The sequence below is a fragment of the Oncorhynchus mykiss genome, chromosome 7 (genome assembly GCF_057628025.1).
Source record: "Oncorhynchus mykiss isolate SJ-2025 chromosome 7, ASM5762802v1, whole genome shotgun sequence".
Taxonomy (NCBI): Eukaryota; Metazoa; Chordata; class Actinopteri; order Salmoniformes; family Salmonidae; genus Oncorhynchus; species Oncorhynchus mykiss.
The window spans coordinates 64200671-64218812 of record NC_143028.1 but is presented as its reverse complement, the minus strand read 5'-3'; the positions used below and the strand labels follow the sequence as shown (position 1 = coordinate 64218812).

The following is an 18142-nucleotide window of genomic DNA, read 5'->3' as shown; positions in this document are numbered from 1 at the left end:
TTGAGACAAGACAATGAGACAACATGCTTTATACTGTACATCAAAATCTCCATATGGCTGCGTGGCCTCGTGAGCCTTCATGAATCAGTGACCCAACTTCAAACCAGTTTAAGTTATTTTTATATTTTGCAATGTTTTGCTAGCTGTTTTGGTACACACACATTCACAATTCAAGACAAAGACACTATAAACAAGACAAAGCACTATAAACTTGGCCACACATCTAAACCTATGACAGTCAGCCAAACAGCAGCCTACACCACAGTCTGACGTCGCCATCCCTCTCCTCTGGGATTCAAAAGAGCCACAAATATCTAATTTCTCCAGTCTTTTCCCCTGCCAGCCCACTCCCTGGCAAATTAAAACATTCCAATGTCCCCTCCTTTGTTTTGTCTGCCGACCATTAGCTGCTAATTTACTGCTAATCTGTAGAGCAACATGACCTCGAGACAAGAGTGTCGTGTCCCTTCACGCTGTGTGGGTTTGAGACAGTCAGGGGTTTATCTGATAACACAGGACTGGAGACTGAAGGCTTTTTTACAGTGACGTTCTGACAGGACCTTACTGCAGGACATACTGAAGTCCTACACCATGTTTAAAGGGAGAACATGGTGTATGGGTGGAGGAGGAGGATTAGGAGGTGGGGACTATCCTCTCCTGCTGGGGGGGAATAAAGAGGAAAAGGTAGAGACAGGTTGCTGGAACTACAGGAATGTGTGGTTAGGGCTGTTGTGGTGACCATATTATCACAACACCTGCGGTCAAATTCCACGTTTAGTCACAGTAATTAGGCTTCTCCAAGCTCTGCTGCTGCTGCTGGTCATTAGTAGCCTACCAAACTTGCCAACAGGCTGGTACTCCAAACTCCATTGCCCCTCTAATCACTCTGACATCAATGCAAATTTATTCAAAAATCGAATCAAACACTTAATGAAAGCCCGTGAGCTCATGTTGCGCAACATTTCAATAGGCTATGCAATTGCATGAGTGATGCCTCTCCTAAAAAGAGGAGGATCCCATCAGCTTTCTATAGGCGAGGCCTATTATGTTTATTTCTCAACTTTCCTAATATTAAGCACATCGATTCTCTTTACAACAGGAGTATAGCCTACCTGGCTGGCATGAAAATGAACCACGAGGAAAAGTGTCCTCCATTCTCTATTTAAGTGCATAGATGACAGGTATTTTTTTCCCGCTGCCCCTGTTTCGATACAGGTACATGATAATGGTCCACTCTGAATCAAAACAAATTCCCCACATACATGATTTAGTATATGTAAAGACAAGATGAAATCAAGAACTGTCTGATGGGTGACAATATTAGCCTATCACTTGTGAATTATATATTATCATTTGTGAATGATGCCCAGCATAAGAAACAATGCCTTGTGTTTTGCGACTTTTTTTAATTGTAGGCCCACACATCATGTAGCTAGCCCATTGGCCTATGTTTTAATAAGGTTAGTATCACAACTAAAGTGCTTCTTAAAATTAAGTACATTAATCCTCTTCACAAGGGGTGTAGAGCCTAACTGACATACATAAACAGCAGGTGAGTTTCAAGTTTGGGGAAGATCATTTTCACCATAAAAATGCACCTTTATAATAAAAGCATTACATCCATGATTGCATTTGCTGTCACTTTTAAAGATTGGTGTTTTCCGCTAATGGAACATTCACGCTTATCGCCTACTACCATGTGCGCATTGCTGCGCTTATAATGTGAAGAAATAGCCTATTAGTTTATCAACATTTTAAGCTAAACATTCTGATCTGTTGCGTCAGCTATATAGTGTAAAAACGTTTTTTTTTTTTTATGCTAGTGATTGTTTTTGAGGTTAGTGCTTTTGCTGTTCGTTAGGCCTACTCATCTTGTTGGCTGACGAAAAGTAAATGTGGACAGTTCTTCCGATATCTTCAATATGCACCTTGGAATTGGATCAGGACAAGCGCAGTTGCGTCCCGATGTGTCTGTCTTAACTCGTAGGCTGTGAGAAGGACCCATCATGTGATGGAGTGCGTAGCACTCAGGGAGAAGGGCACAGCAGCCACTGGCCACAAAAGGCATGTTTTTGTTAGGGTGCGTTACGGCCACACAAAGGGGATGCGCCGTGAAGTTCTAGGCATTATCAAGTGCTTGTCAAATTGTGAATGAGCGACTGATGAAGTGTGTACAGCCTGCACAAAAAAAACAAAGCAGAGCTCATGCCTTTCAAGATACTTTTTTCAAATCATCATTAGAGTCGCATGCAGCCTTAGAATGTATTAGAAATCTAAACATATTGCCCAACGTCTGTAGAAGAACTAAAGTTACATTAATAACTCTAAATTAACCATATGGCCTACAGTGAGGGAAAACATTTATTTGATCCCCTGCTGATTTTGTACGTTTGCCCACTGACAAAGAAATGATCAGTCTATAATTTTAATGGTAGGTTTATTTGAACAATAACAACAACAAAATCCAGAAAAACACATGTCAAAAATGTTATAAATTGATTTGCATTTCAATGAGGGAAATAAGTATTTGACCCCTCTGCAAAACATGACTTAGTACTTGGTGGCAAAACCCTTGTTGGCAATCACAGAGGTCAGACGTTTCTTTTAGTTGGCCACCAGGTTTGCACACATCTTAGGGGGGATTTTGTCCCTCTCCTCTTTGCAGATCTTCTCCAAGGCATCAAGGTTTCGAGGCTGACGTTTGGCAACTCGAACCTTCAGCTCCCTCCACAGATTTTCTATGGGATTAAGGTCTGGAGACTGGCTAGGCCACTCCAGGACATTAATGTGCTTCTTCTTGAGCCACTCCTTTGTTGCCTTGGCCGTGTGTTTTTGGGTCATTGTCATGCTGGAATACCCATCCACGACCCATTTTTAATGCCCTGGCTGAGGGAAGGAGGTTCCCACCCAAGATTTGACGGTACATGGCACCGTCCATCGTCCCTTTGATGAGGTGAAGTTGTCCTGTCCCCTTAGCAGAAAAACACTCCCAAAGCATAATGTTTCCACCTCCATGTTTGACGGTGGGGATGATGTTCTTGGGGTCATAGGTAGCATTCCTCCTCCTCCAAACATGGCGAGTTGATGCCAAAGAGCTCCATTTTGTTCTCATCTGACCACAACACTTTCACCCAGTTGTCCTCTGAATCATTCTGATGTTCATTGGCAAACTTCAGACGGGCATGTGCTTTCTTGAGCAGGGGGACCTTGCGGGCGCTGCAGGATTTCAGTCCTTCACGGTGTAGTGTGTTACCAATTGTTTTCTTGATGACTATGGTCCCAGCTGCCTTGAGATCATTGACAAGATCCCCCCGTATAGTTCTGGGCTGATTCCTCACTGTTCTCATGATCATTGCAACTCCACGAGGTGAGATCTTGCATGGAGCCCCAGGCCGAGGGAGATTGACAGTTCTTTTATGTTTCTTCCATTTGTGAATAATCACACCAACTGTTGTCAACTTCTCACCAAGCTGCTTGGCGAGGGTCTTGTAGCCCATTCGAGCCTTGTGTAGGTCTACAATCTCGTCCCTGACATCCGTGGAGAGCTCTTTGGTCTTGGCCATGGTGGAGAGTTTGGAATCTGTGTAAGGTATCTCATCCTCCTCTTCTGAGGAGGAGAAGCGAGAAGGATCGGAGGACCAAAATGCAGCGTGGTAAGTGTCCATAAGGTTTATTTTAAAACATAAACTGAACACTACGAAATACAAAACAATAAACGTGAAATGAACGAAACAGTCCCGTGTGGCGACAAACACTGACACGGAAGACAAACACCCACAACCCAAAAGTGAAACCCAGGCTACCTAAGTATGATTCTCAATCAGGGACAACAATTGACAGCTGCCTCTGATTGAGAACCATACTAGGCGGAACTCAAAAACCAACATAGAAAAACAAACATGGACTGCCCACCCAACTCACGCTCTGACCATACTAAAACAAAGATAAAATAACAGAACTATGGTCAGAACGTGACAGTACCCCCCCACCTCACCCCACCCCCCACCCCAAAGGTGCGGACTCCGGCCGCAAACCTAAACCTATAGGGGAGGGTCTGGGTGAGTGTCTGTCAGTGGTGGCGGCTCTGGCGCGGGACGTGGACCCCACTCCACCATAGTCCTTCTCCGCCTCTCTATTTGCCTCCGTGGCCTCTTAAGAGCGGCGACCCTCGCCGCCGACCTCGGACTGAGGACCCTCGCCACGGGTCCCAAATGGACGGGAGATTCCGGCTGTGCCGGACGGACTGGAGATTCCGGCAGCGCCGGACAGGCGGGAGACTCCGGCAGTGCCGGACAGGCGGGAGACTCCGGCAGCGCAAGACAGGCGGGAGACTCCGGCAGCGCCGGACAGGCGGGAGACTCCGGCAGCTCCGGGGTGACAGGTGATTCTGGCATCGCCTGCGTGACAGGCAGCTCTGGCAGCTCCTGGCTGACTGACGGCTCTGGCAGCTCCATGCTGATTGATGGCTCTGGCCGTGGGGCGATTGGCAATTGCACAATTGGCCTAGCATCGTCTTGGTTAGGGAGGGTTTGGCCGGTAGGGAAATCCTTGTCTCATCGCGCACCAGCGACTCCTGTGGCGGGCCGGGCGCAGTGCGCTAACCAAGGTTGCCAGGTGCACGGTGTTTCCTCCAACACATTGGTGCGGCTGGCTTCCAGGTTGGATGGCGCTGTGTTAAGAAGCAGTGCAGCTTGGTTGGGTTGTGTATTGGAGGAAGCATGACTTTCAACCTTCGTCTCTCCCGAGCCCGTACGGGAGTTGTAGCGATGAGACAAGATAGTAGCTACTAAAAAACAATTGGATACCACGAAAAATTGGGGAGAAAAAGGGGTAAAATAAAAATAAAAACACAAAAAATAAATTAAAAAATGAACATTTTTGACATGCGTTTTGTTATTTATTTTTTATTCTGTCTCTCACTGTTCAAAAAACCTACCATTAAAATTATAGACTGATCATTTCTTTGTCAGTGGGCAAACGTACAAAATCAGCAGGGGATCAAATACCTTTTTCCCTCACTGTATGTCTTTGTTAACCACTCAACACAGAATAGTGCACTCCTTCAAATCATTTGGAGAAAATATCCTTTATATTTTATTCAGCTATGTTGAATGGTATTCTTCATTCTATAGAATAATGCCATGGAATTCTAAGCAAATCTTGTCTGCTAAATGAACTAGTGCAGACCACAGCCATATGGCATAGCCAGGTTAGGACCAAACACAAGGACAACTCAGATCGTGCTATTCTGTTCTTCTGAAATAGACTACATTTCTCCATATCTTGCTTCTTCAGAACTGTCTAAAATAAATAATGGATATATTGTGAAGGTGTAGGCTAAATTACATGGATTTATTGTGAAGGTGTAGGCTAAATTACATGGATATATTGTGAAGGTGTAGGCTAAATTACATGGATATATTGTGAAGGTGTAGGCTAAATTACATGGATATATTGTGAAGGTGTAGGCTAAATTACATGGATATATTGTGAAGGTGTAGGCTAAATTACATGGATATATTGTGAAGGTGTAGGCTAAATTACATGGATATATTGTGAAGGTGTAGGCTAAATTACATGGATTTATTAGACCTTTTAAAATGTAGATGTTCCAAAGGTCTGCATCAGTGGTTTGTAGAAGCCAGGAGATTCTAAATGTGTTTATGTTAATTAACGGTCAATTACCATCATTACGACAGTTATTTGCTTGACAATCACCAGCTGATAAAATTTTGTGACCGCCACAGCCCTATATGCAGTCGTCTCAACTTCCTTTTGCTGGAGACAGGCACTCACCCAGTAGTCCCTCTGAATACACATACACACACACATTGGGGGAAACACACACACATACACACACATAAACAGCTGTATATCACTGGTGTAAAAGAGCAGTTCTGGTAAGAGTTGTAACACCATGTGACTCCTCCTCAGTGTTTGAGTTCTGTTCTCTCCTTTAAGAGGTCAACATTGACACCCTGTGGCCACACTACTGTACATGTCAGTGACACAACATGACATCGTAAGCAGCGGAAATACACAACACTGTGTGTGTGTTTGATGTAGAACTTTTTGCCTGAAACGGTTGTCATGACCCACTTATTCCCCAACCACAGGCCATCATGTTGTAACAAAATAACTGTCTTCTCCTCTCCGGTGGTGCATCCTTTTCGTGGCTGTTTATTTACCACCACAGACGGATGCTGGCACTAAGACCGCACTCAGTCAGCTGTATAAGGAAATAAGCAAACAGGAAACCACTCACCCAGAGGCGGCGCTCCTAGTGGCCGGAGACTTTAATGCAGGGAAACTTATATCAGTTCTACCTCATTTCTATCAACATGTTAAATGTGCAACCAAAGAGAAAACGGATCTTTATATCACCTGTACTCCACACACAGAGATGTGGTCAAAGCTCTCCCTCGCCCTCCATTTGGTAAATCTGACCATAATTATATCCTCCTGATTCCTGCTGAAAAGATCAAATTAAAGCAGGAAGCACCAGTGACTCGATCTAGAAAAAAAATGGTCAGATGAAGCAGATGCTAAACTACAGGACTGTTTTGCTATCACAGACTGGAACATGTTCCAGAATTCATCCGATGGCATTGAGGAGTATACTACATCAGTCAATGGCTTCATCAATAAGTGCATCGAGGATGTTGTCCCCACAGTGACTCTACTGTACCAGAAGCCATGGATTACAGGCAACATTCGCACTGAGCAAAAGGGTAGAGCTGCCACTTATAACCCGGAAGCTTATAAGAAATCCTGCTATGCCCTCCGAGGAACCATCAAACAGGCAAAGCGTCAATACAGGGCTAAGATTGAATCATACTACAGCGGCTCCGACGCTCGTCTTATGTGGCAGGGCATGCAAATTATTACAGACTACAAAGGGAAGCACAGCTGCGAGCTAGCCAGTGACACAAGCCTACCAGACGAGCTAAATCACTTATATGCTCGCTTCGAGGCAAGCAACACTGAGGCATGCATGAGAGCATCAGCTGTTCCAGACGACTGTGTAATCACGCTCTCCGTAGCCAAAGTGAGTAAGACCTGTAAACAGGTCAACATTCACAAGACTGCGTGGCCAGACGGATTGCCAGGAAGTTTTCACTGACATTTTCAACATGTCCATGATTGAGTCTGTAATACCAACATGTTACAAGTAGACCACCATAGTGCCTGTGCCCAAGAACACTAAGGCAACCTGCCTAAATGACTACAGACCCGTAGCACTCACCTGTGGCTCACATAAACACCATTATCCCAGAAACCCTAGACCCACTCAAATTTGCATACTTCCCAAACAGATCCACAGATGATACAATCTCTATTGCACTCCACACTGCCCTTTCCCACCTGGACAAAAGGAACACCTATGTGAGAATGCTATTCATTGACTACAGCTCAGCGTTCAACACCATAGTACACTCAAACCTCAACACTAAGCTAAGGATCCTGGGACTTCCTGAAGGGCTGCCCCCAGGTGGTGAGGGTAGGTAGCAACACATCTGCCAATTTGATCCTCAACACTGGAGCCCCTCAGGGATGCATACTCAGTCCCCTCCTGTACTCCCTGTTCACCCATGACTGCATGGCCAGGCGCGACTCCAACACCATCATTAAGTTTGCAGACAACACAACAGTGGTAGGCCTGATCACCGACAACGACGAGACAGCCTATAGGGAGGAGGTCAGAGACCTGGCCGTGTGGTGCCAGAATAACAACCTATCTCTCACCATAACCAAGACTAAGGAGATGATTGTGGACTACAGGAAATGAGGATTGAGCATGCCTCCATTCTCATCGACAGGGCTATAGTGGAGCAGGTTGAGAGCTCCACATCACCAAAAAACTAACATGGTCTAATCACACCAAGACAGTCATGAAGAGGGCACGACAAAGCCTATTCCCCCTCAGGAAACTAAAAAGATTTGGCATGGGTCCTTAGATCCTAATAAAAGTTCTACAGCTGCAACATCGAGCACATCGAGCACATGCAACAACTGGTTGCATCACTGCCTGGTACGACAACTGCTCGGCCTCCGACCACAAGGCACTACAGAGGGTAGTGCGTATGACCCAGTACATCACTGGGGCTAAGCTGCCTGCCATCCAGGACCTCTACACCAGGCGGTGTCAGAGGAAGGCCCTAAAAATTGTCAAAGACCTCAGCCACCCCAGTCATAGACTGTTCTCTCTACTACCGTATGGCAAGCGTTACCGGAGCGCCAAGTCTAGAACCAAAAGGCTTCTCAACAGTTTTTACCCCCAAGCCATAAGACTCCTGAACAGGTAATCAAATGGCTACCCAGACTATTTGTATTGTGTGCCCCCTTTTTTACACTGCTGCTACTCTCTGTTTATCATATATGCATAGTCACTTTAATTATACATTCATGTACATACTACCTCAATGTGCCCGACCAACCAGTGCTCCTGCACAATGGCTACCCGGACTATCTGCATTATGTCCCGCCACCCGCCAACCCCTCTTTTATGCTACTGCTACTCTCTGTTCATCATATGCATAGTCACTTTAACTATAACTACATGTACATACTACCTCAGCCCGACTAACCGGTGCCTGCATATAATCTCACTACTGTTATAGCCTCGTGGCTGTATATAGCCTCGCTACTGTTATAGCCTCTCTACTGTATATAGCCTCGCTACTGTTATAGCCTCGCTACTGTATATAGCCTCGCTACTGTTATAGCCTCACTACTGTTATAGCCTCGCTACTGTTTATAGTCTCGCTACTGTTATAGCCTCTCTACTGTATATAGCCTCTCTACTGTATATAGCCTCGCTACTCTATATAGCCTCTCTACTGTATATAGCCTCGCTACTCTATATAGCCTCGCTACTGTTATAGCCTCTCTACTGTATATAGCCTCGCTACTGTTATAGCCTCGCTACTGTATATAGCCTCGCTACTGTTATAGCCTCGCTACTGTTATAGCCTCGCTACTGTATATAGCCTCTCTACTGTTATAGCCTCGCTGCTGTTATAGCCTCGCTACTGTATATAGCCTCGCTACTGTATATAGCCTCGCTACTGTTATAGCCTCGCTACTGTATATAGCCTCGCTACTGGTATAGCATCGCTACTGTATATAGCCTCTACTGTTATAGCCTCGCTACTGTATATAGCCTCGCTACTGTTATAGCCTCGCTACTGTATATAGCCTCGCTACTGTTATAGCCTCGCTACTGTATATCGCCTCGCTACTGTTATAGCCTCGCTACTGTATATCGCCTCGCTACTGTATATCACCTCGCTACTGTTATAGCCTCTCTACTGTATATAGCCCCGCTACTGTATATCGCCTCGCTACTGTTATAGCTTCTCTACTGTATATAGCCTCGCTACTGTATATCGCCTCGCTACTGTTATAGCCTCTCTACTGTATATAGCCTCGCTACTGTTATAGCCTCTCTACTGTATATAGCCTCTCTACTGTATATCGCCTCGCTACTGTTATAGCTTTGCTACTGTATATAGCCTCGCTACTGTATATCGCCTCGCTACTGTTATAGCCTCTCTACTGTATATCGCCTCGCTACTGTTATAGCCTCTCTACTGTATATAGCCTCTCTACTGTATATAGCCTCTATACTGTATATCGCCTCGCTACTGTTATAGCTTTGCTACTGTATATAGCCTCTCTACTGTATATAGTCTCGCTACTGTTATAGCCTCGCTACTGTATATAGCCTCGCTACTGTTATAGCCTCGCTACTGTATATAGTCTCGCTACTGTTATAGCCTCTCTACTGTATATAGCCTCGCTACTGTTATAGCCTCTCTACTGTATATAGCCTCTCTACTGTACATAGCCTCTCTACTGAATATCGCCTCTCTACTGTTATAGCCTCTCTACTGTACATAGCCTCTCTACTGTATATAGCCTCTCTACTGTTATAGCCTCTCTACTGTATATAGCCTCGCTACTGTTATAGCCTCTCTACTGTATATAGCCTCTCTACTGTTATAGCCTCTCTACTGTATATCGCCTCGCTGCTGTTATAGCCTCTCTACTGTTATTGCCTCTCTACTGTTATAGCCTCTTTACTGTTATAGCCTCTCTACTGTTATAGCCTCTCTACTGTATATCGCCTCGCTACTGTTATAGCCTCTCTACTGTATATAGCCTCTCTACTGTTATAGCCTCTCTACTGCATATAGCCTCGCTACTGTTATAGCCTCGCTACTGTATATCGCCTCGCTACTGTTATAGCCTCGCTACTGTTATAGCCTCTCTACTGTTATAGCCTCTCTACTGTTATAGCCTCGCTACTGTATATAGTCTCGCTACTGTTATAGCCTCTCTACTGTATATAGCCTCGCTACTGTTATAGCCTCTCTACTGTTATAGCCTCTCTACTGTTATAGCCTCGCTACTGTATATCGCCTCGCTACTGTTATAGCCTCGCTACTGTTATAGCCTCTCTACTGTATATAGCCTCTCTACTGTATATCGCCTCGCTACTGTTATAGCCTCTCTACTGTTATAGCCTCACTACTGTATATAGCCTCGCTACTGTTATAGCCTCTCTACTGTTATAGCCTCGCTACTGTTTATAGTCTCGCTACTGTTATAGCCTCTCTACTGTATATAGCCTCGCTACTGTTATATCCTCGCTACTGTATATCGCCTCACTACTGTTATAGCCTCTCTACTGTATATAGCCTCGCTACTGTATATAGCCTCGCTACTGTTATAGCCTCTCTACTGTTATAGCCTCGCTACTGTATATAGCCTCGCTACTGTTATAGCCTCTCTACTGTATATAGCCTCGCTACTGTTATAGCCTCGCTACTGTACATCGCCTCGCTACTGTTATAGCCTCTCTACTGTATATAGCCTCTCTACTGTATATGGCCTCGCTACTGTTATAGCCTCGCTACTGTATATAGCCTCTCTACTGTATATAGCCTCGCTACTGTATAGCCTCTCTACTGTATAGCCTCTCTACTGTATATAGCCTCTCTACTGTATATAGCCTCGCTACTGTATATAGCCTCGCTACTGTTATAGCCTCTCTACTGTTATAGCCTCTCTACTGTATATAGCCTCGCTACTGTATATAGCCTCGCTACTGTTATAGCCTCGCTACTGTTATAGCCTCTCTACTGTTATAGCCTCTCTACTGTATATAGCCTCGCTACTGTATATAGCCTCGCTACTGTTATAGCCTCTCTACTGTTATAGCCTCTCCACTGTTATAGCCTCTCTACTGTATATAACCTCGCTACTGTTATAGCCTCTCTACTGTTATAGCCTCTCTACTGTTATAGCCTCTCTACTGTTATAGCCTCTCTACTGTATATAGCCTCTCTACTGTTATAGCCACTCTACTGTATATAGCCTCTCTACTGTATATAGCCTCTCTACTGTATATAGCCTCTCTACTGTATATAGCCTCTCTACTGTTATAGCCTCTCTACTGTATATCGCCACTCTACTGTATATAGCCTCTCTACTGTATATAGCCTCTCTACTGTATATAGCCTCTCTACTGTATATAGCCTCTCTACTGTATATAGCCTCTCTACTGTATATAGCCTCTCTACTGTTATAGCCTCTCTACTGTATATCGCCACTCTACTGTATATAGCCTCTCTACTGTATATAGCCTCTCTACTGTATATAGCCTCTCTACTGTTATAGCCTCTCTACTGTATATCGCCACTCTACTGTATATAGCCTCTCTACTGTATATAGCCTCTCTACTGTTATAGCCTCTCTACTGTATATAGCCTCTCTACTGTATATAGCCTCTCTACTGTATATAGCCTCTCTACTGTATATAGCCTCTCTACTGTATATAGCCACGTTACGTTTTTTTTATTTACTTAAAAATTGCGCTGTTGGTTAGAGCCTGTAAGTACGCATTTCACTGACAAATAAACTGATTTAATTTGATCCTCCTGGTATTCAACCGCTGCCCTGACAAAACACACACCATCTCTCTCCTCCTCTCTCCTCTCTCCTCCTCCTCTCTCCTCTCTCCTCCTCCCCATCACCCCATCCTCCTCTCTCCTGTCTCCTAATCAACACGTGGTTTAGGTCTGAGGACATTCTGAGTGTGTGGCTCTCAGGAGTCAGTAAGACAACCAGCAGTGGTTTTATATTGTCTAGCTGCAGGCTAATTCAACTGAAGTCCTGCCACAGTTTAAAGAGCAACTGTAGGCAATAAACAACTTCTCTGATAGGCATTTTCTATGTGGCATCGATATTTGTCAGAAACATTTATTCTAGTGTTACAATTGACTACATTGTGTAAATAGGTTAATTTTGGTCATAAAGTCAGTCATGTCCAAAACAGAGATTTGATAGTGATTTTTTTTAATTGTATTTCATGGAATGAAGGGTACAGTAATAGTTTTCCTTGAGTTAGGTTTATTTCAATCCTTCCCAACAGCCCACAGCTGGCAGCACCCAAGTAATCATCAATTCAGAGGACAGCTGCCAGCGAACCGATGCCCATGGTGAATTTGGTTTGACATTGGATATCCCTATGGAGCTGGTTAGGGACCATCAGTAAATTAGACAATGTACATGGGACAATATATTAAATGCCAATAGCTCCAAATTTCAATGACTTTAAAACCTCAAACCAACAATACATTTTTGAAATTCATAGAAAAATACTGAAAGCATTTAATGAGACAACTAAAAGATGTGCAACGTGAAAATATTGTCCGATTTACATTGTGTAATTTATATTTGGTTACTAAATAGCCCCAGAGATAGGCTATCCAAAGTCAAATAAACGTTGCCACGGTTGAAGCTAATTGGCGAAAGAAGTTGGCTAGCTTGCTAGCTAGTCTAGGCTACTTCCAAACAAGACCTGGTCAGACTGTTTAAGTTATCTAGAAGGGTGAGTGACTAACTGTGTACTGTTTTGGCAAAGTGAAAGTACAAACACTTACCACCTTCGAACACACACACGAGACACCCACATCAAAGCACGCCTCCAAAACCCAAATCTGGTTCTCAGTCGCATTTTTTACTGAGGAGAATTGAAACCGAGGCTAAATCAAGAAGTTCAGCCCGCCTTTAACTGCAGCTCTTTGGTTTAGCTCTTTCCCACATAGTACCCACTCCCCCCTACCCACTCTTACCCACCTAAAGGCTTTTTCAGAGCCCTCTTTCAGGAGGTTCTATGGGAGATGTGTGAGGAGGCTAGACCTGAGCTAGGGTGCATCCCACGTCAAACCCTATTCACTTCTGACCAGGGCTCATAGGGCTCTGGTCGAAAATAGTGCACTATGTAGAGAATAGGGTGCCATTTGGGACGCAGTCCTAAACTCAACCCTAGAGTGGTTTAAATATAGATAGGTTGGGAAATTACAGGAAAGCCAGTCAATAATCCCTGCACCTCTATTCTCCCCAGCTCACTGCTTGCTTTGTTTGGTTAGACCACTCAACCACTATGGGGTGAACCAGAAGGGCTTTGGATGAAAACATGGGCAGCAAGTGATGCCAAGAGCTCTTTTTACGGGGATAAAGCACAGCAATAAGTCAAGTGGCACTATCTAAAGGACAACGGCTGCTGTTCCCAATGTGGGTTTGTTGTCAGCTCCCCTCTCTAAAAGATGACTATAGAATCCGAATCTGGCTGAGCAGCAGAACTTTCTTCCAGAAAATGAAGATTTTAATTGGTCTTTCAGGAGCTGGTATTGGGACATTTGGGCACTGGTGCCCTCATGGAAGGCATTCCCTCACACACACATACTGAAACACAGTCACACACACAGTCGCACACACACAGTCGCACACACACACACACACACACAGAAGGCCTCTCTCTATTCATGGGAGCGACAAGAGCAGTATTCTTCTTCCTCTCTGTCATCCATCATCTCCCAGGTCCTAGGTCTTTGTCTGTGTGTCCTAACCTGGACAGTGGTGCCAAGCTTAGACCACCAGGCTACCCTGCTGCCCAGGCAACCTCTACCCAGTGCCAAGATCACCAGGTTGGGCATGGTCTTGCCAGTCAGCAGCCAAACCATGGAGCTCTCACAGGCCTGTGCCACCCCTCCTCACTATATGACCATGCTAGAAAGGATGGAAGTATGGTGCTTTCTACCGACAAAATTGTTTTTTATCACCAACCCTAAACCCTAACTTTATATCCTTACTGCTAACCAGCCCCTAACCCCCAATCTTAAATGAAGAACAAAAAGCTCAGGATACTGCTAAGCAATTCAGAAAACATAGAGACAAAAATTGACTACTCCACTTAAAACCAACTTACACCAGTAGAACAACCACTGCAATTACACTCTAGCTACGACACTGATAACACTCCCACCCAGACAAGTCCCACACCAGCCAAATGCTCCTGAGTGGAGCAGCGGTCTAAGGCACTGCATCTCAGTGAAAGAGGCGTCACTGCAGTCCCTGGTTCGAATCCAGGCTGCATCACATCCGACCGTGATTGGGAGTCCCATAGGATAGCGCACAATTGGCCCAGCGCCGTCCGGGTTTTGCTGGGGTAAGCCGTCATTGTAGATAACAATTTGTTCTTAACTGACTTGCCTAGTTAATTAAAAAAATAAATTAAAGTCCTGGTCCTCTGGCTCTGAGGAGTGGTTAAGGCCATAGTGTCATTAACAGAGTGGCACTGTCAGGGGGTAATCTGAGACCCCACCCTGCTTTCATCCCCTCTGTAGAGCCTCTCTCTCTCCCTCTCTCTAAGGATAATGGTGGCTCATGGCTAGCTGCCTCTATAGAGTCTCTCTCTCTCTCTAAGGATAATGATGGCTCATGGCTAGCTGCCTCTCTCTCTCTCTAAGGATAATGGTGGCTCATGGCTAGCTGCCTTTATAGAGTCTCTCTCTCTCTCTAAGGATAATGGTGGCTCATGGCTAGCTGCCTGACGCTAATAAGCACCTTAGTATTTCCTCTCAGCCTATAGATATACAAGCAATTAGCAGGCTACAACTAACACCAATATAGATGCAGGTGAAGTCCTCAAATGGGAGAGACTTACATGAAACTTTTTTTTGAAAAACAGAAAAAAATGTACCCCATATAATGATGATTGCTGACTAGTAAAATTGGAGTTTTAATGATGCATGTGGAACTTGGGGTTAGCGACCAAATCCTAATCTGAAGGGTTAGCATTGGGATAAACAGTTAGCTGCCTTGATAGCATCAAAATGAAAGGGACAGCATGTGGGTTATGTGTTAGCCACTGAATCATTGTTGAGAACATTAGCGATGGAGTGTTGTTGTGCTACTGTTGCAGTGCTAGCCAGATTGGAATGAACATAAGCACAGGCACACAAAACACACGGGCACCCCCCCACCACCACCCACCCACAGACACACACAGGCTTTCTCAACCAAAACCACATGGTTTTGACTGTAGTAAAATGTTTTTGATAAAAACAGCCTAGCAAGCAGCCTAGCCACCTGATAATGTGAGAGGAAAGGAGAGAGCAGACCATGGCTATTTAAAGACAGATAGGTCCCAGACTCAGGGTAAACACTACAGTAAATCTGCATCCCAAATGGCTCCCTATTCCTAATATAGTGCCCAGGGCCCTGGTTCAAAGTAGGGCACTATGTAAGGAATATGGTACCATTTGGGACACTGCCTAAAGCAGACAAATGAGAGGGACACCTGCACACCTGCACACTGGTTGGGCCCTATTTAATAATAATAATCACTAACCAAGCCTCCAACATAGGACAAAATAGTCCATTGGAAAGCGTTTTGCAAACAAGGTTTTTTTCTGTTTGGTTAAAACGGCAATATGTAACTTTTTTGGGCGACCAACTAAATTCACATAGAAATGTGAGTTTAGAACGGTCATTCTCATTGAAAGCAAGTCTAAGAAGCAGTAGATCTGTTCTATGTGCAATATTTCTATGCCCCCTGTTCTTCAGTTTCATTCTTACCTCTTTTACTTCCAGTTTTGTACACCAGCTGCAAACAGCTGAAAATACAATATTTTTGGTTATGGAAAATATATGTCACAGCTGTTTAGATGGTACAATGATTCTCTACACTATACTTCCTTGTTTTGTCACATACACTGAAATTAGGCGAACTATTTCGAATTTTAGCAACCAGGAAATGGTGGAGCAATTTCTGCATAGTGCACATTTCAGTAAATTAATGCAAATATGTGTCCTTGCAGGAAATTAGGAATGAGGTTCTTGAATTTTCCAGGAACTGGTGAACAGTTGTTGTTTTTTTTTACCTTAAACTGGGTTTTCTTGTATGTGTTGTGCATTGTTATGTGCTTTGCGTGTCTGCTATGTATGTCCTACGAAGCATAATGTGTCCTCTATGTAGTCAATTAATGTTTACATAAGGTTGTTGATCCCTTGGGAGATAAACCTGCCTCCATACATCAATCAGATTACTACCATCACCTACCATCTAGACATCTCATGTCTGCAATCACACCTACACACACCTGCACACACACACACCTACAGTTGCCCCCTCAACTCACACACACACACTCACACACAGCAACTGTACCCCCACTTACACTCACACACAAACTTTATGATGCACATTTTGTACACATCCATCCAAATCGAAATACAGTATATACACATGCATTCACATATAAGTTCACTAGTCACACCGTACAGGCATGGTTTCATTTCTCCCTTCACATGAGCAGCACTCTGACTGCACACGGTACACAGAACACACTTCACATGCACAACACGCACGCACGCGCACACACACCCCAGATCAGAGAGCATGGCTACAGGGAAACAACAGAACGGAGGAAGAAATCCAGAGAGATGAAAATAAAAATACCTCCCTTTTATCTGTCTCAGAGCAAAAGAGAATGAAGAGCATGTGCTGTCCATACCTTGCAGTTTCCTTTCTCTCTTTTCTGTCTGTATCCCTCCTTCTCTTTGTGTTCTCCTCAGTGAGTCTGAAGTCTTCCTCTTAGTAATCTCCTACAGCGTGGAGAGGCTTGGCTGGAAGGGGGCGGAGGAGAGAGAGAGAGAGTCAGTCAGTCTGCACAGAAGCCAGAGAATGGAAATCTGCAGGGCAGAGAAGAAACATGAAACCACCAGTGGTCCTGAAACAATGATCTCTCCTTCCCTCCCTCTCTTTTCCATTTCCCTCCCTTTTACCCCCTTCGCTCGCTCGCTCCCATCTTCTCTCCCTTTTACCGCACTCTCTCTATCTCTCTCCCCTCTCTTCTATCTCTCTTCCTCTTTATATCTCTCCCCTCTCCCTTTTACCACACTCTCTCTCTCTCCTCTATCTCTCTCCCCTCTCTTCTCTCTCTCTTCCTCTTTATATCTCTCCCCTCTCCCTTTTACCGCACTCTCTCTATCTCTCTCCCCTCTCTTCTATCTCTCTTCCTCTTTATATCTCTCCCCTCTCCCTTTTACCTCTATCTCTCTATTCCCCCTCATTCTACTCCTCCTTTTCCTCCAATTCTTCATCTGATCATTTACTGGAACTTATGTTCATCTCTCCTCTACCTTTCACTCTGCCCTTCTTTTCTCCCTCTTTTCTTTCTCTTCTTCTCTCCTCTCATGCTCCTTTCTCTCTTGCTCCTTTCCTTCTCATCCTCGTCTCCCCTACCTGCCTCTCTTCATCCTTGTCATGTCCTTCCATCTTCCTTACGCCTACACCTCACCTCCCCCCCCTCCCTCCCTCCCTCCCTCCCTCCCTCCCTCCCTCCCTCCCTCCTTCCTTCCTTCCTTCCTTCCTTCCCTCCCTCCCTCTGGCTCTCCTTCCCTCGTTTCAAACTGAACCCCTCACTTGGTCGTTTTTTCTTCCTACAGTTTGACCAATAACAATGTATAGACTTTAAAAGAGTTCTGCATTCTCCCTGGAGCCTGACAAAATATCACCACCACTGTAGGCTCAAATCAGAATTGATATTTCTCCACCAGAGTGTGTGTGTGTTGTATTCAGGGTTGTTAAACTGGAGGTGTTAAGGTGAGTCAGTGTTAGTCAGAGGAGGCTGATGCCAGACACGTGTGTTGAGGGCGCCCACAGGTAGAGAGAGAGAGAGAGTGAAAGAGAAAGAGGTTAATGGATCACAAATATCTTGAGCTGTGTTCGTATTGGTCTAGACTGCTCGTCTAAAGCAGTGTTTTCAATAAAAATCTAATCTGAATC

General features: G+C 44.6%; 1 protein-coding gene across 6 annotated transcripts in view; it reads right to left on the bottom strand.

Annotated features, from left to right (window-relative positions):
* The window catches only part of LOC110529011 (pleckstrin homology domain-containing family A member 6), a 237392-nt gene that overhangs the window by 175585 nt on the left and 43665 nt on the right, over positions 1-18142 (bottom strand). For all 6 annotated transcript variants that reach the window (XR_016497389.1, XM_090241734.1, XM_090241730.1 and 3 more), the window contains exon 2: positions 16869-16980. The gene's annotated coding sequence lies outside the window, so the exon portion shown is untranslated. The remainder of the gene's footprint in view (positions 1-16868; positions 16981-18142) is intronic.